At 47.1% G+C, this 21,360-nt stretch overlaps 3 protein-coding genes and 2 long non-coding RNA genes across 11 annotated transcripts in view; 3 read left to right on the forward strand and 2 right to left on the reverse strand.

Annotated features, from left to right (window-relative positions):
- The window catches only part of LOC132453279 (NACHT, LRR and PYD domains-containing protein 12-like), a 410,038-nt gene that overhangs the window by 198,120 nt on the left and 190,558 nt on the right, over positions 1-21,360 (reverse strand). The window lies entirely within an intron of this gene.
- LOC132453282 (NACHT, LRR and PYD domains-containing protein 12-like) overlaps positions 1-21,360 on the forward strand; it is a 208,066-nt gene that overhangs the window by 49,397 nt on the left and 137,309 nt on the right. The window lies entirely within an intron of this gene.
- LOC132453337 (stonustoxin subunit beta-like) overlaps positions 1-21,360 on the forward strand; it is a 186,500-nt gene that overhangs the window by 14,492 nt on the left and 150,648 nt on the right. The window lies entirely within an intron of this gene.
- Positions 789-15,863, reverse strand: LOC132453386 (uncharacterized). The gene is made up of 3 exons (XR_009524685.1): positions 15,774-15,863; positions 9,010-9,199; positions 789-935 (listed from the first exon to the last, which is right to left on the reverse strand). It is a non-coding gene; the product is annotated as an uncharacterized LOC132453386 (long non-coding RNA).
- Positions 13,266-14,390, forward strand: LOC132453377 (uncharacterized). The gene is made up of 2 exons (XR_009524677.1): positions 13,266-13,587; positions 13,688-14,390. It is a non-coding gene; the product is annotated as an uncharacterized LOC132453377 (long non-coding RNA).

Here is a 21,360-nt window from a genome sequence, read left to right on the forward strand (position 1 = left end):
AAATAAATATATATTAAAGATAAATAAGACAATGCACACACACATACATATCTATAAAGACATGGTAAAAGCATGCAAGAAGTATTCAAAACACACAGGAAAAAAATGTGCTGGCGAATAAGATAGAAATAGATAAAATAAAAAAGACAAAATAGATCAAATGAATAAGTAAATAGGTAAATAAATATATATTAAAGATAAATAAGGCATAGTGAAACCATTCACACGTTCATACCATCCTTTCACATAACAGAAGCCTCCAATGTAATAAATGGGGGAGTAAAGAGGTGGAAGGCCTCAATAACATCATGATGTAAAGGAAACACACAGTGAAGATAAAAACATGCTACATATTAAAACACACAATGGACCCGACGCCATGCAGGGAACCCCCAAGGAGGAGTCCCGGGACCCCCAGCGCCCCCAGCAGCGTCCCAGTGCGGCCCCCACTCCCTGATGTTCAGGCCCAAGGGGGCGAGGGTCTTAAGCTTTGCTCTCCATCTACGCTCTGCCGCCTTCCTCCGTCTGTCCGCCCAGCACGCCTTCATCTCCAGCCCGGTGATGGACAGTGAGGTAATGGGGTGAGTTTGGAAGTGTTGGACGCTGTGAGTGTTGAGTGTGCCTATGTGTATAGTATATAAGTGCTGTTTAAGTCGGGTGAGTATTGTGTGCTTTGTTTCGCCGACATATATGATGTGGCATTGGGAGCATGTGATGGCGTAGACGATGTTTCTGTCCAATATGGTGAGTTTTTGCGGAATAGGGCTGGAGGTGGAGGCGTGCTGGTTCCTGACGACCGCCAGCTGCTGAAAGTGGCTTTGGTGTGGAGAGGGGCCGCTTCTAATATCTGTGGAGAAGCGGCCCACACCTGGACAACCTGGCGGTCCCAGGACATCCTGGAGGTCCCAGGACATCCTGGAGGTCCCAGGACTTTCCTGTGAGCTGATAGTATTTTATGATTCTGGAGTGTGGGGTTGTTGTGTTGTGTGCGTGTGAATGCGTGTTTCAGTTTGTGTGTGTATGATGTTTGGTGTCAATGAGCTGATGAGGGGTACGATGTGTGTGTGTGGCTGCCCCCCCCCCCCCCTGATCGTCTCTGCTCCTGATGTCAGGGGTCCCCTCAGGGAACCTGTTGGGGAAGACCCCCTGACTCAGGGATCCAGGCCCTCCTAGTGGGGGCCCCCCCTCAGCCGGCCTGTGGACGGGGGCGGACCCTAAGTTGGGTATCTGACGAGGGGTTAAGGTGAGACAGTGTGTGACGAGGGGTTAAGGTGAGACAGTGGGTGACGAGGGGTTAAGGTGAGACAGTGTGTGACGAGGGGTTAAGGTGAGACAGTGGGTGACGAGGGGTTAAGGTGAGACAGTGGGTGACGAGGGGTTAGGGTGAGACAGTGGGTGACGAGGGGTTAAGGTGAGACAGTGGGTGACGAGGGGTTAAGGTGAGACAGTGGGTGACGAGGGGTTAAGGTGAGACAGTGGGTGACGAGGGGTTAAGGTGAGACAGTGGGTGACGAGGGGGTAAGGTGAGACAGTGGGTGACGAGGGGTTAAGGTGAGACAGTGGGTGACGAGGGGTTAAGTTGAGACAGTGGGTGACGAGGGGTTAAGGTGAGACAGTGGGTGACGAGGGGTTAAGGTGAGACAGTGGGTGACGAGGGGTTAAGGTGAGACAGTGGGTGACGAGGGGTTAGGGTGAGACAGTGGGTGACGAGGGGTTAAGGTGAGACAGTGGGTGACGAGGGATTAAGGTGAGACAGTGGGTGACGAGGGGTTAAGGTGAGACAGTGGGTGACGAGGGGTTAAGGTGAGACAGTGGGTGACGAGGGGGTAAGGTGAGACAGTGGGTGACGAGGGGTTAAGGTGAGACAGTGGGTGACGAGGGGTTAAGGTGAGACAGTGGGTGACGAGGGGGTAAGGTGAGACAGTGGGTGACGAGGGGTTAAGGCGATTTAATAATACCCACCCAACGTGGGCTTGGGGTGAAAGCTACTTCATGGAGGAGTGCCGCTGGGTTTGAAACCAACTTCTGTGTGAAGGACTGTGTGTGATGCGTTTGTGTCTGGGAAAGAAACTGTTGTGATTAGAAATCGATGTGTTGCATGTTGTGTATATTTCACCTTAATACTAGGGTGATGTGTACTGAATAGGTGTATGAATTGCAGAAAGTGATCTAAGATATGTGGCCAGAGCCTAAAGATGTCGTCCAGGATCCGACAGTTCACCTGTGGCAGCAACGGGCAAGACTGCAGAGCAGAACGTTGGAACCACGCCATGTAGACGTTCTCATAGCTGGGAGGGACCTTGTTGCCCGTCGCCGTCCCGTGTGTCTGGAGGTAATGCTTGTTGTTATAAACAAAGTCCTTCCTGCAGGTTGATGGTCAGTGACTCCAAGAGGTGGCTGGGGGGCCTGTCGGGGTCTGGGTACCGTAGGAGGGCAGAGCGGACAGCCCGCAGCCCAGAATCCATGTCCATGTTGGTGTACAATGAACCTAGATCAGGGGTGGGCAAACTTTTTGACTCTGGGGCCACATTGGGTTCTAAAATTTGACAGAGGGGCCGGGCCAGGAACAGATGGATGGAGTGTTTGTGTGAACTAATATAAATGACGTGTAAAAATCATCACACGAAAGGATTTGGCCAAACCAAAATTGTAAATAATAAATAATAATAATTAAAAAAAAAAAATGTTTTTACCTCATCTTTATTATTTACATTAACAGCCACGCAGGCTGTGTGTAGGAGATTTGGGAACTAATATAAATGACGTGTAAAAATCATCACACGAAAGGATTTGGCCTTTAACAGGTAACATTTTTTATTTGCAAGAACATGAACAATGCAAAAACATGTCGTAACGTGACTGATCAAACATCTGAGGCCTGCGCCCAAACAAAAATTGTAAATAATAAATAATAATAATAATAAAAAAAATGTTACCTCACTGCGCCCAAACCAAAATTGTAAATAATAAATAATAATAATTAAAAAAAAAAAATGTTTTTACCTCATCTTTATTATTTACATTAACAGCCATGCAGGCTGTGTGTAGGAGATTTGGCTCCTACCTCGCTGCAGCAGCACATCATCTCTTTCAGTTTCAGTGGGAACAGTGTTGTTGATCTCCCAGTTTTGCCAGTGCATCCAAGTCTGGAGTTATTTTGGTTGTGGCAATTCTCAGGATAGAGCTGAGGTGCTGATCCGTTAACCTTGATCTGTGACGGGATTTGTTGGCGTTCATGACGCTGAATGTCTGCTCACATACATAAGTCGAGCCAAACAAAGTCAGCATCTTCTGGGCAGCCCTCCGGAGGTTTGGAAATGTGGCTTTGTTAAGTGAAGCATAAAAATCATTCAGTTTAACAGAGTTGAACTTCTCCTTTAGGACGGCGTCAGACTGAAGATCTATCAGTTCCAACTGCAGCTCCTCTGGTGCTGTGTCAGGGTCTTGTGACAGGGGACAGGACACCAACTGAAGTGACGGTTCAATTTTTTCGAAATCAGAGAACCTACGGCTGAATTCTCCATGCAGGTCCTCAAGTGATTTGCAGTATTTTTTTGCGTCTCGCGGTGGGTGCCTCTTCCTGCATGGCAAGTGTGGGGAAATGAGTGAATGTTTTGTTCGCAATTTGTCTGGAGAACAAAGTGAGCTTGGAGATGAAGGCTTTCACATGTTTGTACATGTTGTGAACAAACAGATCTTTCCCCTGTAGTTTCACATTCAGCTCATTCATGTGTGACAATATGTCCACAGCAAACGCAAAGTCACTAAGCCAGTTCTTGTCGCTTAGCTCAGGGAACTCGTCAGATTTCCCCATCAACTCCAAAAATGCAATGATGTCATCTTTCAGCTCCCACACTCGTTGTAACACTTTCCCCAAACTTAGCCAGCGGACGCGAGAGTGGTACAGCAAGTCCTGATGATCCGCATCAGTTTCCTCCAGGAACGCGATAAACTGACGGTGCTGAAGTCCCCTTGCTCGTATAAAGTTCACGAGTTTTACGACTGGATTCACGACATGATTAAGCTGCAATACAGACTTGCACAGGGATTCCTGATGGATGATGCAGTGAAGGAAAATAAGATCCTGGTCAGGGTTTTCCTCTTTCACTTTATCCGCGATTCTTCTCAGCAGCCCAACATTTTTGCCAGTTAAATTTGGCGATCCATCCGTTGTGACATTGACAAGTTTACTCCAAGGAAGCTTCATTCTTTCGATGACAGCAGACACCTGGTTATACAAGTCCTCTCCCCGCGTTGTTCCTTTCATTGACTCCATGGTCAAAAACTCCTCTGTTATTGTAAAACTGTCGTCAATGCCTCGGATAAAAATGAGGAGCTGAGCAGTGTCTTTTAAGTCCGTAATTTCATCCAGTGCTAATGAATGTAACTCAAAGGAATCAGACTTTTTGTTTAATTGGCTGACTATATTTTCATCAATCAGTTCCACACGGCGAGTCACAGTCCTGCGTGATAAACTGACATTTTCAAATTTGCTTTTGTTCTCCGGGCACAAGATACCTGCTGTCTGTACCATGCATTCTTTCACAAACTCGCCTTCAGATAAAGGCTTGCTAGCCTTTGCTATTTCGTATGAAACCAAAAAACTTGCCTTGGGAGCTGACTCTTGAATCGCAGTTTGTCGGTGAAAAATGTTTTGCTGAGTCTTTAAATTAGCCGCCAACCTCTGAGCCGTAGCCACCCGTTCTTGCGTTGACAGATTGCTAGCGTAGTTCGCATGTTTCGTAGTAAAGTGACGGCTGATATTGCACTCCTTGAAAACCGAGACAGTTTCTCTGCATATCAGGCATACAGCCTTCGATTGGAATTCAGTGAAGAAGTATTTTCTTGTCCACTCCGTGTTAAAAACTCGGCACTCATTGTCAACTTTTCTTTTTCGTGATCCGCTCATTCCACAGCAGGGAGCACCGTATCTAATTCAGAAATATAAACAAACCCTGTAACTGGCGCTACGGCCCACACATGCATTGCAAGATCATGCGCCATCTAGAGGCGAAATGGGGGCATTACAGGAGAAAGGTAAAATGTAATTTAATAATAATAATATACCCTCGGCACCATTGAAAATGAGGATCTTAATCCTCAATGTGTCTTCCGAGGCATAAATAAAAAAAAAAATTAGTGGGTGAGCGTTATTAACGGAGTTAACGCAAACCAATTTTAACGGCGTTAAAAAATTTATCACGCGAATAACGCAATTAATTTATTAATTTTTTTATTTTTTTTTTTTCTTTGGCTCAAAACCAAGAAGCAGTAGCCTGACTGCTATGTTCAAATGACATTTGTTCAAAGCAGTCGTTTAATTGCACTATAGGCTCTTTTTTTGTATCGTCCTGTTTTGATCAGTATATGCCAATGTTGTTATCAATAAAAAATCATTTGCACAAGGCAAGCCGATGCACTTCACCATGTTGATAAGAGAATTAAAATGAGAAGAATTATGGGACAAAAAAATCAAGGGATATTTAGCATAGAAAAATAATTTGCGATTAATCGTGATTAATCGTGAGTTAACTATGACATTAATGCGATTAATCACGATTAAATATTTTAATCGCTTGACAGCTCTAATATATATATATTAGGACAAGTTCCGCGGGCCGGCTTAAAAAGCCCAAAGGGCCGTATATGGCCCGCGGGCCGTAGTTTGCCCATGCCTGACCTAGATCAACTGTAAATAACAACGCTTGTGTGGAAACCGCTGTGCTATTCAGTGTTTGGATGAAGTGGTAGGTATCTTGGGTGTAGCTGGGGTGTTTCCGGGAGATGGGGTTGAGGTGGTACTCTATAAACTCAGCTGCTGCAGAGGACTCGCTCCCACAGTGGGAGACGATGGACCGCCCCGGCGGCACTAAGAAAGGGACCGTCCAGGACTCAGGCGCCGTGTGGATCTTTGGTAGAAGATAAAACAGGCGTTCGCGTGGAGTGTCTGGACCGCCCAGATATACTTTCTGTCTATGTGTGATGTATATACGTTGATGGGGGTCAGTAAATATATTGCGAATTTTTTGTTCCCTGACCAATTGGAGTGAATCCTGTATGGGTCTGTGATGAAATGTGTTCCCTAACTGTCTGTGTTCTTCTAAGAGGTATTGTTGTGTGTCTAGGATGACTGTTTTGGAGCCTTGGTCAGCGGGTTTGATAACTATGTGTTTGTAATTAGGCAGGTGTCTAAGTGCTGTGTATTCTTGTTCAGTAGGGCTGGGTGTTTCTAAAGTGTTGTTGAGTGGTTATGCATGGCGGTGTGTTTATTGGTACGGAGGAGTGGGGTGAGGTTCTCCCACAAGGCGCCCGGCGGTGGTCCCCAGCTGGACGGCCCCTGAAGCGGTGGAATGGGCCCACCGGGTCGGCCATGGAAGGGTTCTGTTCACTTAAGTGACCGGTTGTAATGGTGGACATCTCTAAGGAACTCTAGTTTATCTGAGATACGGGGGGACTTAACGTGTGATGTGTGTTAATGTGTGTGTGTGGAGGTGTACATATTAATTAATATATTGTGGCTGAGCTGATGTGTGTTAATGTGTGTGTGGAGGTGTATATATTAATTAATATATTGTGGCTGAGCTGATGTGTGTTAATGTGTGTGTGGAGGTGTATATATTAATTAATATATTGTGGCTGAGCTGATGTGTGTTAATGTGTGTGTGGAGGTGTATATATTAATCAATATATTGTGGCTGAGCTGATGTTTGTTAATGTGTGTGTGTAGGTGTATATATTAATTAATATATTGTGGCTGAGCTGATGTGTGTTAATGTGTGTGTGGAGGTGTATATATTAATTAATATATTGTGGCTGAGCTGATGTGTGTTAATGTGTGTGTGTGTGTGTGTAGGTGTATATATTAATTAATATATTGTGGCTGAGCTGATGTGTGTTAATGTGTGTGTGTGTGTGTGTGTGTGTGTGTGTGTGTGTGTGTGTGTGTGTGTGTGTGTGTGTGTGTGTGTGTGTGGAGGTGTATATATTAATTAATATATTGTGGCTGAGCTGATGTGTGTTAGTGTGTGTGTGTGGAGGTGTATATATTAATTAATATATTGTGGCTGAGCTGATGTGTGCTAATGTGTGTGTGGAGGTGTATATATTAATTAATATATTGTGGCTGAGGTGATGTGTGTTAATGTGTGTGTGTGGAGGTGTATATATTAATTAATATATTGTGGCTGAGCTGATGTGTGTTAATGTGTGTGTGGAGGTGTATATATTAATTAATATATTCTAGTTTCTAGTAGGGGACTGAGATCAGTGACTGTGTAGCTGTTGAGTGGCGTAGGTTCTGCTGTTGTTTCGGTGAGTGGTTGATGACTGGGAAGTGGATGGTGGCGTTGGGGAACGTGGTAAGAGCCTGTGTATTAAGGGCCGATATTTGTTTGATGGATGTAAGTTCGGGGTTGTGATTCATGTTGTTTATGCCGACTGAAAGGATGACTGTTTGTGTGTGAGTGTGTGTTGGTGTTTTCTGTAGGATGTGTAAGATATGTCCTATGGTGGCCCCGGGATAACTGTCTATTTGTTGTGTGCGTGTGTTTGTGGGGGAATTCTGTTGAGATTGGAGTCGCCGATGATGAGTGTGGGTGTGTGTCCTAGGTACGACCAATCCTGCAGCTTGTGGCCCCCCCTAACCTTATGGTAGGGGGGTCGATAGTATTTTAAGACTGCAGGATTGGTCGGGGAGGGGATGGACTGTGGTTTGATATCTGGAGGGGGTAGTGTAGGGGGGGGGGGGGGGGGGGGTAGTGGGGGCCGGAGGGTTGGTGTCAACAGTGACCTGGCAAGAAGGTTGTGGGGGGAGGGGGGGTTGGTTGAGTTGGGGGGGGGTAATTGATCTGAGGTGGTGTGGAGGGTGTGTGGTGCGACTCTGTGGGTGTCCTGGCTCCTGCTGCAGGTAGGGAAGGTGGGGGCCCTACCCCTCCCCCTTATCCTTGAGGGAGGGGGGAGGGGGAGGGCCGGTTGTGTGAGGGGGGGGTCTGTTGTGTTTCTGGTTGTGTGTATAGTTGTGAGCTCCGTCAGTGTGGGGCGTGGGCCTGAATAGAGTGATCTAGGGTGTGTGTGGGTGCTGGTTGGGGAGGCAGAGGGAGGCGGGGGGGGGGTCTGTGTGGCTGAGTGTGGGCTGTGGAGGTGTCGGTGAGGGGAAGGTCCAGGCTCGAGGTGGGGTGGTATGGGGACTGGTCGGTATGGGGGAGGGGGGAGTAGGTTGAGGGGGTGTGGGTTGGTAATGAGTGGTGAGTGAGGGGCGGACGGTGTATGGAGTAGTGTGTGTTCTAGTTGATGTTAGGTGGTGGGTAATAGTCTGTGGCCCAATCTCTTGTGCGCCCAGTTGGTAGCGATCTGAAGTGAGAGTGTGTTGGTGGGCTGGGGTGTTTGTGTGAGTTGGTCTATTGTGTGTGTGTAGTGTTCTTTTAGGATCAACGTGTCATTGTGCATCCAGGTGTTGGTGTTGTCATTATTTCTTTGTGATGTGGTGTCTGTGGGTGATGGGTTTGATGAAGTGTGATCATTTGAGGACCTGTCGTAACATCCCCCTGGGGAGTTCCCGGGAGGACCCCGCTCTGTCCGCTGTGTCCCTGTGGTGCAGGGCCTGGAGTATTTTAAAATATACTTTGTCTTTTCCACGGGTTGGGCCATCTGGTGCAATGTACCGGGTGTGTGTTGGTGGTGGTGGGAGGAGTGGGCGGGTGGATGGTGGAGGTGGTCTTTGTGGTCTGAGTGGTTGTGTGTGTGGGTGTGTTGGTGTGGGTCTGGTGTGTTCTGTGGTTTGATATGTGTGTGTGGGTCTATTGTGGTGATGGTGGGTGTGTGGGGGTCTATACGGAAGGCTGGGGGGTCTATAACGGGATGTAGGTGTGGGAGGTAGCGTGCGTCTGTTGTGTGTGTGGTAGTGTGGCTGTGTGGTGTTGGTGCGACTGGTGTAGGTAGGCCTCCAGGGTGAAGACATTTCAATAAAGATAGATCTATTTCAAAAGGGTGAAGCTGTGAGGGGGCTCTGACCTGCTGACGGTGACGGTGGTGGTCCCGTGGTGGGTAGCCTGAGAGGGTGGTGGTCCCGTGGTGGGTAGAGGAGAGGGTGGTGGTCCTGTGGTGGGCAGCCGGAGAGGGTGGGGGTCCCGTGGTGGGTAGAGGAGAGGGTGGTGGTCCCGTGGTGGGTAGAGGAGAGGGTGGTGGTCCCGTGGTGGGTAGCCTGAGAGGGTGGTGGTCCCGTGGTGGGTAGAGGCGACGGCAGGACGGTCCCTGGTAACTGCTGACGGTGACACAGCCAACGGGCCCATAGAAACACACTTCTATTGGAAAGTACACACACGCATAGAAGTATATACATATATATATATATATATATATATATATATATATATATGTGTGTAAACATATGTATAGAGAGAGACACACACACACACACACAGACACACACACACACACACACACACACACATACACACACACACACACACACACACACACACACACACACACACACACACACACACACGCATGTATCCACGCATCCAGACCCATCCATACACATCCTCTCATTAATAGTAAATCATGCACATTTACGTAAAATATAGGAATAAAAGGAGCACACTGCAATCTCAGTAGAAGTCATGGGTGAAAAATGCAAGAACCCTAAAATTGCACACACATATACATATATATATATATATAAAAAACATGGTAAAAGCATGCAAGAAGTATTAAAAACACACAGGGTAAAGATAAGTGCTGGCAGATAAGTGCAAAATAGATGAAAATAAGACATAGTAAAACCATTCACACGTCCATACCATCCTTTCACATAAAAGAAGCCTCCAATGAATAAGAGGGTAAGGGTTATGGGTAGCATAGCCCTAACCCCCGTCCCCGAGCCCAATGGACGCTGTCCTGGGTCGTCTGGAGTTGAAGGAGAGACCGTTGTTTAAGGTGACCACATCGGGGTCCACCTCCTCTATGCTGTCTCTCACAAAGCTGCTGAAGGCCTCAGTGCAGTGGAGCTGGTGAACGGATAGCTCGATGGAAACAGAGGAGAGGAATGACGAAACGGGCCTGAGGGACTTAAGCTCTGGCTGTTCCAACGAGTCGTCGATCATGATGGTCACACCCACACCCATGGTCATCACTAGGTGCTGGGAGGCGTTGGGTGGTGTTGGTGGAGGACCAGCAGTGGGTGTAGTCTAGGTGCTGGAGGCGTTGGGTGGTGTTGGACCAGCAGTGGGTGTAGTCTAGGTGCTGGAGGCGTTGGGTGGTGTTGGTGGAGGACCAGCAGTGGGTGTAGTCTAGGTGCTGGAGGCGTTGGGTGGTGTTGGACCAGCAGTGGGTGTAGTCTAGGTGCTGGAGGCGTTGGGTGGTGTTGGTGGAGGACCAGCAGTGGGTGTAGTCTAGGTGCTGGGAGGCGTTGGGTGGTGTTGGACCAGCAGTGGGTGTAGTCTAGGTGCTGGAGGCGTTGGGTGGTGTTGGTGGAGGACCAGCAGTGGGTGTAGTCTAGGGGCTGGGAGGCGTTGGGTGGTGTTGGTGGAGGACCAGCAGTGGGTGTAGTCTAGGTGCTGGGAGGCGTTGGGTGGTGTTGGACCAGCAGTGGGTGTAGTCTAGGTGCTGGGAGGCGTTGGGTGGTGTTGGACCAGCAGTGGGTGTAGTCTAGGTGCTGGGAGGCGTTGGGTGGTGTTGGTGGAGGACCAGCAGTGGGTGTAGTCTAGGTGCTGGGAGGCGTTGGGTGGTGTTGATGGAGGACCAGCAGTGGGTGTAGTCTAGGTGCTGGGAGGCGTTGGGTGGTGTTGGTGGAGGACCAGCAGTGGGTGTAGTCTAGGTGCTGGGAGGCGTTGGGTGGTGTTGGACCAGCAGTGGGTGTAGTCTAGGTGCTGGGAGGCGTTGGGTGGTGTTGGGCCAGCAGTGGGTGTAGTCTAGGTGCTGGGAGGCGTTGGGTGGTGTTGGACCAGCAGTGGGTGTAGTCTAGGTGCTGGGAGGCGTTGGGTGGTGTTGGACCAGCAGTGGGTGTAGTCTAGGTGCTGGGAGGCGTTGGGTGGGGGGGGTCCCTCTAGTTGTTTGGCTGGTTGAAGGCCAGGTGTGATAGTAGAGGGGGGAGGAAAACCTGGGGTTAGGTTAAGGGAAAGAGGTGGGAGGGCCAGGAGAGAGGGGATAACGGGAGGTTTAAACGGTAAAGGGAGTGTGTTGGGGTGTCTAAGAGGGGCTAGGGGACCTGTGGTGGTGTAGGGAGCGGTGGGACGCCCTACTCCCCCAGATGAGTAGCGGGGGGGTGGGCGGGGGGGGCCCTACTCCCCCTGATGAGTAGCGGGGGGGTGGGCGGGGGGGGCCCTACTCCCCCTGATGAGTAGCGGGGGGGTGGGTGGGGGGGGCCGAGGTGGGTAACAGGGAGTGTAGTGTGGTGATGGAGGATGAAGTCAGTCGCCTGCCGTAGCCTGGTGGGCCCGCCTGAGGGCTCTGTCATTAGCCTCATTGTTGAAAGTAGGATCCCAGCATAGTGTTCTTTAGAGCAGTCAGGTTCTGCTTCATCCACTTCGTGGTGTTATCTTTTGTTTTATTTAGGACCGTGTCGTTTGGAGCAGCTGGCTTGATGAATGAAGTCAGGTGAGCTACCTTTTGAGCCATCCCTATCGGAGGGGAGCCTCTTGTGGTTGCTTCTTCAAGAATCTCTCTGTGATGAATAGCTTGTAATAATTTGAGGTAAACTTGTATTGAACTCTAAATTGCTTGTTGTGTTTCTTTCTACAGGGTTAACAGCTATTAGAGGAGGCCTACGTGGTGTGGCGTGGCCTGAAGCCAACACTCTGAAGCCATTATGGTAAGAGTTATCCATGGTTTTATGGGAGTGCATTCATAAAGGAATAGAGAAAGGGCCACACTTGATTAATTCAAATGAGATGAGGGAGGGGGGGTAAGAAAGAGGGAGGTAGGGGGGGTAAGAAAGAGGGAGGGGGGGGGGGTAAGATAGAGGGAGGGAGGGGGGGTAAGAAAGAGGGAGGTAGGGGGGGTAAGAAAGAGGGAGGTAGGGGGGGTAAGAAAGAGGGAGGGGGGTTTTAGGAGGTAAAAGTAAGATGACAACAGAGGCAATGCAAAACAAACTATAATTGGGTTAAGTTATGCATTACCATTGGAAACCAAATACTGAAAATAATAACCAGTAAAATCAGCAGGGAGGGAATAGGGGAAAATATAATACAAAGGGGGGTTTTAAATCATAAAATAAAAATAATTAAACAGATACTGTAACAGAGAAGAAAAAATACTAATGTTCTTTGTCCATTTGTGCAGAGGTAGGCTGTAGCTAAGTCGGATGGTGGGAGGGTTAGGGTCAGGGTCAGGGTTAGGGTCAGGGTCAGGGTGAGGGTTAGGGTCAGGGTCAGGGTGAGGTTGAGGGTCAGAGTGAGGTTGAGGGTGAGGGTTAGGGTGAGTGTTAGGGTTAGGGTTAGGACGCTAAGGACGGTCAGTGGGACCCGACAGTATGTCACCTCATCTCCGAGTCCAGTGGTGGTTAATGTTTGTGTGTGTGTGTGTGTGTGTGTGTGTGTGTGTGTGTGTGTGTGTGTGTGTGTGTGTGTGTGTGTGTGTGTGTGTGTGTGTGTGTGTGTGTGCGTGTGTGTCACCAAAGCTGTAAAGAAAGAGCGTCTGAGAGAGAGAGAGAGAGAGAGAGAGAGAGAGAGGGAGAGGGAGAGGGAGAGGGAGGGAGAGAGAGAGAGAGAGAGAGAGAGAGAGAGAGAGAGAGAGAGAGAGACGAAGGGTTCTCATTAGACTTGAAAACCAACCTGGGGGTGGGGGGGGCGTCCGCTCACTCTGATCCACAGTGTCGTCCAATCACAGGGAGTATTCACAGGAATATTGCATTGGGAATCGGGAAGAGTGTGGGTGTAAGTTGTGTGTGTGCGATGAGCGTGTGAGTGCGTGAGTGAGTGAGAGGATTTAAACAGTTATTGCTCTGAGGTGGTGTGATTAAGAGGAGGGATATGGCTGTTTTAGTGATGTGGTTGACCTGGTGTGAATGATTGCAACTGTTTGTTCGTCTGAATTCATCAATCTCCGTTCGTAAACAACATGAACAATTATTACTATTGTAAAATGACGACTTTTTACTCTGAAATGTGACTTTCTGCCTGGACGAGTGAAACGTAAATGTACTTATCCCAGGAACAAGGCCTCATGAAAAAAGTTTGGTAACCCTTCCTTTTACAATTTAAGAACACTTAAGGGTTGCCTTTTGTCTCTATTTAACGATCACTTAGAAACTTTATTTCATGAGCAAAAGAGTAATTTAATTAATACCCTTTTTATAACCTATTTTAATCCCTCAGTTTTCAGCACCAGTGTTTCCCCCATGGGGACCTTCCACACTGGGACTAGTTCTGGTCTACCAACACGGGTGCAGTCCCATAGATAGCTCCAGCCTGGGTGGCTGGAGGGCTCTGCACCCCTGTGTGGAGCCTCCTGTCTGCCCGGGCCAGGGTGGTCACTGTGGCGGCACTCCCTATGGTCGTGGGCGATGACCCCTCTCAGTCTGGATGGCCCCCAAAAGTGACTTTCTTTGGCTCAGGGTCAGCCTCTGTGAAGCACGTTGTGTAACTTTATGTATGAAAAGTGCCATATGCCATTTTTTTCTCTTAAGCTTTTCTTTTACTTGGAATCGATTCTTAGTTTGTTTCTCATTGTGCCTTATTTGTTTTCACAGGACGTCAGCCAAGAAGCAGTGAAAGAGGACTGCAGTAATCACATGATGCAGATCAACGTCATCCATCCCAATGTGGCACAGGAAAACCAAGATCCTGTGTATGTGTCAGTCATCATCAAGTGTGACAAACGCTTGCCTCCTGCTCATGGGTGTCATCTATGCTGTAAACTTAAGTTACCCACTTAAACTGAAATATACGTTTGAAGTATTTCAGAAGCTGTTTCTTGAGCTTGACGTCATTACAATGTCACCAAAGGTCCAGTTTCTCCACAATAAACTTTTAGCGTGAGTGTTCCAGTGCTATTTGTGCTTTTGTCCAGCACAAACAATCTCTTTACTTTTGTCATTTTTCTGACTGAAATTTCAAGTTTTGCTTAGTTTTTAAGTTATTTCTGTCCTGAACATCCTGAGAATGTCTGCAAAGGTAGCCATTGCAGTTTATGTATGCATTCTTTGCTGTTCTGAAAAGTCAACTGTAACACTGTATTCGTTTGTATGCTGGAATATCAGTCCTAAAGTCAGTTGGTGCTTTGTCATTCCGCATTGAATTTTTCAAATCCTAAACGGCTTTACTTTTGAGCTTTTGTGTGTGTGTGTGCACTGTTTTCAAATTTGCTAGCAGGAAGTTCTGTGTGGTTATGTTATGTATTTTAAATACATCTATGCCATTTCAAATGTGAAATAAAAGTGTATTTCAAACATCCCTTAAGCTGCAAATATTTGTTTCTGGAAAATATTGAATTAGAATAGTAAAAATATTTACTAAATTCAATTAATATTAACTAATACATTCCTAATAAATATTACTTAATAATTACATAAAATATAACAAAGAAGAGATGAGTAAGAAACACAAAGAATCATGAGCAACGTTTACTTGGGTTTTGTAATTAGATGCAATGGTAATTTGAGTGAAAGTTACAATCCATAGGCAAGTATTGTCAGTGCAATTTACTTGTGAATTTTTCATAAAAATTAAGTGGTTCTAGTAAGTAAATATTACTTAGAAATAGCCTGAGTAAAGATTACTAGCACTTTCTGTGTGGAAAAATATGCCTTAGTTTTTTTAAGTAAATGTCACTCCAAATTTCTTTCAGTGTGGGGGGGGGGGGGGACTGCTGCTGCTGCTGGGGCTCCTCTCCGGGGGGTCGGCAGGAAGGACCCTTCAGAGCGTCTCGGTCAGAACTATATATAGAACCGGAACTAGAACTATAGTGGTCCCGAAGAGCAGTGCTTGGTTTTGCTGTCTTTCCTTTTGATGTGAAAATGCGTCTGTCTGTCTGTCTGTCTGTCTGTCTGTCTGTCTGTCTGTCTGTCTGTCTGTCTGTCTGTCTGTCTGTCTGTCTGTCTGTCTGTCTGTCTGTCTGTCTCTCTCTCTCTCTCTCTCTCTCTCTCTCTCTCTCTCTCTCTCTCTCTCTCTCTCCCTCTCCCTCTCTCTCTCTCTCTCTCTCTCCCTCTCTCCCTCTCTCCCTCTCTCTCTCTCTCGTGTAAAGTGGGTCAGTAAGTGCTTCGATTCTACTTACAGTCAGAGCCTTCAACAATGAAGATGTACACCAAAAGTGCAAAAATCCTTTAAGTACATATAAAACAAAATCATGAAATAACTACAGCAACAGCTTTTAAGTGTTGTATTATGAAGACAAGACATAGCGATGGATAGAGGACATCTCTCAGATAGCACTTGTTCTGATACCATTATGTCTGCACATTATCATGGCTCCTATTGCACTCCTACCATCCCTGGAGAGGGATGGTAGGAGTGCAATAGGAGCTTCTCCAGGTTCCCTGATATTAGGGGGGGTTTCCCTGCCCTTTGGGGGGCTAGGGTCAGGGGGCGTCCTTTAAGAAGCGGCCTGCGAAGCCCCTCAGATCTCTGGTCCAGGGCGTTCTAACCAGTTTGACCTGATGGGGATGTGGTGTTTCAAGGCTGCTTGGCTGGGGAGTCTATAACGGATTGTGTGCGTGGTAGTGTGGCTGTGTGGTGTTGGTGCGATTGGTGTAGGTAGGCCTCCAGGGTGAATACATTTCAAAAAAGGGATATCTATTTCAAAAGGGTGAAGCTGTGAGGGGGCTCTGACCTGCTGACGGTGACGGTGGTGGTCCCGTGGTGGGTAGCCGGAGAGGGTGGTGGTCCCGTGGTGGGTAGAGGAGAGGGTGGTGGTCCCGTGGTGGGTAGAGGCGACGGCAGGACGGTCCCTGGTAACTGCTGACGGTGACACAGCCAACGGGCCCATAGATTTGGTAGGTGACCTTTTTAGAGCATTTAAAAGAAATAAACCACTCAAATAAATATTTCCATCTATTATGTTTATATATTACTGTATAACTGTGTGTATGAATGTATTACTGTGTAACTGTATGTGTGTGTACATGTTAATAATCAGTGAATAATAACAAGTATGCTAGAGACCAGCACTTGTTCTGCTTAAGTGTGTTCTTAATTCAACACGAGAGCTACAGTACTTCTGATGTTTCTTCTAGATGGGGAGGGATTCTGCAGACCGTAGGAACACTGTCTGGACTGTGAATGACAGCCATGCAGTATGAATGAACGTTGTGCTCCGAGGTTTGCAGATGGAGGGACTGCAAAAGGTTGATGCGAAAAGAGTTCTAAAATTCTGCTCAGTCTCAGCGACCATAGGCAGCCTCCACATCTGGAAGAGACGTTGTGTTGTCTATCCCTGAATGCCATATTGTCATATGCAATGCTTTAACCTCAGCTAAACCATCATAATTTAATCTCTACTCCTCTGCGTGCTTAAGAATTTTGCACATTCAGTGTCTGGTTAGTTTTCAGATTGAAACCTTCTAATTAATGTTTGGATCAAAAAAAAAGAAAACTTTGTTTTGCTTGTAGATCCAAATAAAATAATTTAAACCTGTGTGTGTGTGTGTGTGTGTGTGTGTGTGTGTGTGTGTGTGTGTGTGTGTGTGTGTGTGTGTGTGTGTGTGTGTGTGTGTGTGTGTGTGTGTGTGTGTGTGTGTGTGTGTGTGTGTGTGTGTGTGTGTGTGTGTGTGTGTGTGTGTGTGTGCATTTATCTTTTGAGTTTTATGCGTCACCATAATCACGAAACATTGACTGAGCGTCTCTCTCACGGTCTCTGACAGCAGACAGGGCCCCGAGAAAGGACCGGTCCCAGGTATTGGGGAACGTGAGGGTCCGGGTGAGGGCACTACGAAAGCAGAGGGTTGGAACACTTACCATCGCCCTGACGGATCAGGAGGAGGTGAAGCCTTTCCGGCCCTTCAGGACGGAACCCCTTCAGACACATTAAGATGGCCTGGGCCGAAACCAAAGCCGTCATCACCACCGACGCCCCCTGAACAACCCTGAACATCAAGATTTAGTCGTTGAGGCTGAGAAGGAGGGGGAAGCCACACAGAAGGCTGAGGGGACGGGCCTCAGGCCTCGGTTGAAGAATGACACTCTCAAACTTGTGTTTGAGTATCAATAGAATTGATCAGAGACAAACTAATGACTAGTCTTTCTTGGCCCCACTGTGAGTGTTAATGCAAATGTTTGGGTATAAAACATGAATAGATTTGGAAACAGCTGATGGACTTGGGAGAACAAATTTCCAATGGTGACTTTGTAAACACGACATGTTATTGTCAACTTTTTGTGTTAAAGAAATATTCTTATTTCAGTGGTTTCCATTTGAGTTATTAAAAGGCCTATTCGGTAGATTGCAATAAAAACAAATCCAGTTGCCTGCGACGACGAATCAACATCAGGTACCACCTCTGGCCGGTCGGAACCCGACGGGCCGCTGTGACATCACCGCCTCTATATAAGTCCCCGCTCCTCAGTCCAGTCCTCAGTGGTGATCAGAGAGCAACGACTGAGCTGCATATCAATAACCAGCGACAGCAACAAACTGAGAGATCCACTATGGTGAGGAAGAGACAGGAAGAGAGACAGGAGGGAGACCAGGAGACCCTGTGTGGGGACCCCTCGTCGCCCCCCGGAGAACAGCGTCCGGCACAGGTGAGGAAGGAGAGGACACGCACGCCAACCGCACACGCACACTTTGAGTCTGCAGACGCACATTTGTATTCTGTAAAAACTTGTGGTTGTACATGATTATATTAAGTTAGGGTCCAACTGACTTTCTTTAAAGAAGTGCAGGCAACACACACACACACACACACACATACACTCACACACACACACACACACACACACCCCCACACACACTAAAATACACACACACGATTGTACACATTTAATATCAGTGCTTTATAAAAAAAGATATATGATAGATATGTATATGATCTATAAATACGTTTATGCATGTTTTTCTTGAACTTTTCTATTCGAAAAAACATCAAAATTATTGATTTATGCTTCAGCATATTTTTGCCATTTTCAAAAGAATGTATCCCCAAACATTCCGTCCCCGTGACGACGCCCCCTTGACGACGTCACCGCGGTGGCCCTCTGACATCACGGGGCCACGCTCCTCGATATAAGATAATAATAACAACTAGAAAATGCATTTCCTGCAGAAAATGAGTGCTTTAGTGCAAAGTGAGGTTGAAAATATTATGAAAAGCGCTGTGCTTAGCCTGTATCGTAGCGCGGTGAACTCTGTAGGGATTGTGCTTTGCGGGGTTTGTTTAACGGCGTTGCTATGGTTACCTAAATTATTGTAAGCAACTGAAAACGATGCCGGTTTGAAACTAAAACTGTGACTTTGGAGAAAGTATAAATGCTATTGAAATTTCGTTGGGATAGTATTGAAGATACAAGTGTGTAGATTTGTTTAATGGTTTGACCGATGATAAACGGTTGAAAAAGGATTGAGTTACGAAGTTATAAGAAGTAGGTGTATCAGAATGGGCATTGACGTCTTCAATGAAAACAGCTGAAAACGAAGCGGTATGAAACTAAAAGTGTGATTCTGAACAAAGTTTAAATGATATCGAAATTCCGTTTCGATATTATGGAAGATACAAGTGTGAAGATTTGTTAAATGGTTTGAACGAAGATAAACGGTTGAAAATTGATTTAGTTACGTTACTAAGTACCAGAGGACGGCTCTGCCGTCCTCCCATTGACTCCCATGTTATAAAAAAGATAATATTTTAAAAGTAGAATATCTCAAAAAGTATAAAATATTTTCAGAATCTGAAGAGAAACGCGCGATTCCAAGCTATTTTGAATATTTAAAAATTTGAATGGAGTCTCTAGGTGAAGAATTGAGGAAGGAGATAGGTCCCAAAGTTTGTAGAGAATAATAAAGAAAGAATAAAACTTATGAAGAACAATAGTTGAGCGCTGCATTCAGCACTCACCTAATAACCTTTATTTATGCATTACTTTTCCAAACAGAGCTACAAAGTGCTTTACAAATAAAAAGAAAGACAGCAAAACAACCAAACAAAAATTAATGTCTAAGAATAACTGTATCACAGGTCTTTTTTTTTTTCAATAATAAAACCAAAAATACCATCAATGAAAAGTGTACCAGGCAAAAAACATAAAAAATAACATTTAAACTTAAATAAACTCTTCAAAAGCTTTGCGGTACAGGTGAGACTTAAGGAGGGACTTAAAAGATGTCACCGAATCAGCTAACCTTATTTTCTCAGGCAATGCATTCCAAAGCTTTGGGGCTAACACAGAAAAAAAGACCCGTCCCCTTTAGCAGCTAGGCGGGACTCAGGAATAGTGAGTAAAATATAAGTCACCGCTCCTCAGTGCCGTGCTCAGTGGTGATCAGAGAGCGGTGCGATGAGCGTTACCTGGTGATCAGAGAGCGAGCACAGCGGCCAGTGAGCCAAGTTGGCAATCAGCGAGGGAACTATGGAGAAGAGAGGGGCGAGGAAACATTAACGGTGACGATCTCCTCCGACAGGAGGAAGAGGCCACCCCCGATCCGGACTCCTCCTCCCCCTCTCCGGACCCCCCCCCGCCCCATCAGGTCTCCACCTCGTCACAAAAGAAAGAACGTCTGAGACAGGTGAGGAAGGAGAGGACACCAACACCAACACAGAGCGACTGAGACGTCTTTGTGTTTCCTGTCGTGGGTCTTCAGTGTCGGTTCGTGTTTGACCCGAAGGGTTCCTGATGCCGTGTGTTTGTGTCCTAGGTGGTGATCAGATGGATGGAGACAAATGAAGAGGCGAATGACCCGGACCAAGGCCAGACCCCCCCGGACCACGGCCAGACCGCCCCGGACCAAGGCCAGACCCCCCCGGACCAAGGCCAGACCGCCCCGGACCGAGACGAGACCGCCCCGGACCGAGGCCAGACCGCCCCGGACCGAGGCCAGACCGCCCCGGACCAAGGCCAGACCGCCCCGGACCACGGCCAGACTGCCCCGCACCAAGGCCAGACCCCCGATGAACCTGGTGAGTTCGCAGCATTGTTGTTTTTACCTGTTTGTGTGTGTGTTTACCTGCTTGTGTGTGTGTGTGTGTGTGTGTGTGTGTGTGTGTGTGTGTGTGTGTGTGTGTGTGTGTGTGTGTGTGTTTGTGTGTGTGTGTGTGTGTGTGTGTGTGTGTGTGTGTTGTGTGTGTGTGTGTGTGTGTGTGTGTGTGTGTGTGTGTGTGTGTGTGTGTGTTAGAGCCCGACATATATATCGGCGGTCAGATATTATCGGTCGATGTTACGCATTTTCCAGACGGAAAATATCGTCTGATTAATAAATATTAAAAAATTTAAAAGTTTTTAGTTATTGTGGTTTTGTTCAAAGGACATTGATTCTCATATCTTAAGTTTGTATTTTTATACATTTTATTTATCAGGAATTTAATGAATTTTGATTTTGACTTTTCTGTTGTAACAATAAAACAATAAAATAAAGTTTATTTTAAAACTGCATTACCTTATTATTTAATTGAGGACTCATAAATAACTACAACTGACCAATGTTAGGGAAATCTGTTTATGTTTTGTTACGCGTTTATGGAATTTCTTTTTTTATATATATCGGCCGATATATCGGAATATCGGATTTTTAAATCACAAGAATATTTGTATCGGTATCGGCCTTAAAAATCCTTTATCGGTCGGGCTCTAGTGTGTGTCTGTGTGTGTCTGTGTGCGCACACGTGTGTGTGTACAGTATTGATTGCATTTATCTTTTGAGTTTAATGTGTCAGCATAATCACGAAACATTGACTGAGCAACTCACTGTCTCCCACAGCAGACAGGGCCCTCAGAAAGGACCTGTCCCAGGTCACGGGGAACACGAGGACCCGGTTGAGGGGACTCAGGGAGCTCTGGGCTGAGATCCTTACCATCGCCCTGCTGGATCAGCAGGAGGAGAAGCCTTTGGGCCGCCCTTCAGGCCTGAACCCCTTCCCTGGCCAGACCGCCCCGGACCAGACTGCCCCGGACCGAGGCCACACCGCCCCGGACCGAGGCCAGACCGCCCCGGACCGAGGCCAGACCGCCGCGGACCGAGGCCAGACTGCCCTGGACCGAGGCCACACCGCCCCGGACCGAGGCCAGACCGCCCCGGACCGAGGCCAGACCGCCGCGGACCGAGGCCAGACCGCCCCGGACCGAGGCCAGACCGCCCCGGACCGAGGCCAGACCCCCGATGAACCTGGTGAGTTCGCTACAGTTCTTTTAATCTGTTTGTGTACCTGCGTGTGTGTGTGTGTGTGTGTGTGTGTGTGTGTGTGTGTGTGTGTTAGAGCCCGACTAATATATCGGCATT

The sequence above is a fragment of the Gadus macrocephalus genome, chromosome 3, assembly GCF_031168955.1.
Source record: "Gadus macrocephalus chromosome 3, ASM3116895v1".
Taxonomy (NCBI): Eukaryota; Metazoa; Chordata; class Actinopteri; order Gadiformes; family Gadidae; genus Gadus; species Gadus macrocephalus.